Raw genomic sequence first — 884 nt, forward strand, 5'->3', positions numbered from 1 at the left:
CCTGTGGGAGGGCGAGAAACCCCCGGGGGGCTGCCAGCAGGTGAGCAAGCATCCCAACCTTGCATCAGCGCCTGGTGCCGGGGGTGACAAAGCCATTTGGTCCCTGTGCTGAGGGCACAACGTCGGCGCTGCCTCCTCTCCGCTGGGCAAGAAGTGCCCTCTCAGCAGGAGCCGTGGAGCAGCCCCCTCTCACCCTGCTCGCTCCCCAGCCAGCGGCTCTCGTTTGCGAGCAGCACATGGAGAACAGCTGTTTAAATCCTGCTTTCAGACATCAAAAGCCTCGCTGGGTTTCTCAAACAAACAAACATACCATAGGACTAAAGAAAAGGTGTAAAATAAATAAATGGAACAAGCTGTGCATTTTCTTTTAGTATTACAGCTGCTGCGGGAGATAAACAACAAGTAAATGTCACAAAACATCAATACAGAAGAAATTAACCTGACAAAAGCTCACATCCCCCCCCTCCGCCTCCCCTCCAACTCCCAACAATTTTGCATTTCTGGAGTTCCCATCTAATGATTTTATTTTTCAATTAATTCCTTGACAGAGCGCCAGAACCCGCCTCCCTCCCCGCCGGGGGCTGCGGGGACGGGCAGGGGGATGGGGGTGCCAGTGGCCCCCACTCCCCTCCTGGCGCCCACCCTGCCGAGCCTGGGGGAGCTGAGGGGGGGCTGCAAGGTGCCACCCCGAGACTCTCCAGCGGCTCTTCCCAGTTCAATCATCCAAAGGCACAAAGGACAACCCACCCTGCAGGAAGGTGCCAGCTCAGCGGTTCTCCCTCCCCTTTACTCTGCCCTCCCAGCTCCTGCTCCCTCGGCCAGCCTCGCACTCGGGGCTCGGAAACGGCATCAAATGTGGTCTCAGCTCCCAAATCCATAGCAGG

General features: G+C 57.2%; 1 protein-coding gene across 1 annotated transcript in view; it reads right to left on the reverse strand.

Moving 5' to 3' along the window:
- The window catches only part of RBM19 (RNA binding motif protein 19), a 72587-nt gene that overhangs the window by 11132 nt on the left and 60571 nt on the right, over positions 1-884 (reverse strand). The window lies entirely within an intron of this gene.

This window comes from Pygoscelis adeliae, unplaced genomic scaffold (genome assembly GCF_000699105.1).
Source record: "Pygoscelis adeliae isolate BGI_AS28 unplaced genomic scaffold, ASM69910v1 Scaffold358, whole genome shotgun sequence".
In the NCBI taxonomy this organism is placed as follows: Eukaryota; Metazoa; Chordata; class Aves; order Sphenisciformes; family Spheniscidae; genus Pygoscelis; species Pygoscelis adeliae.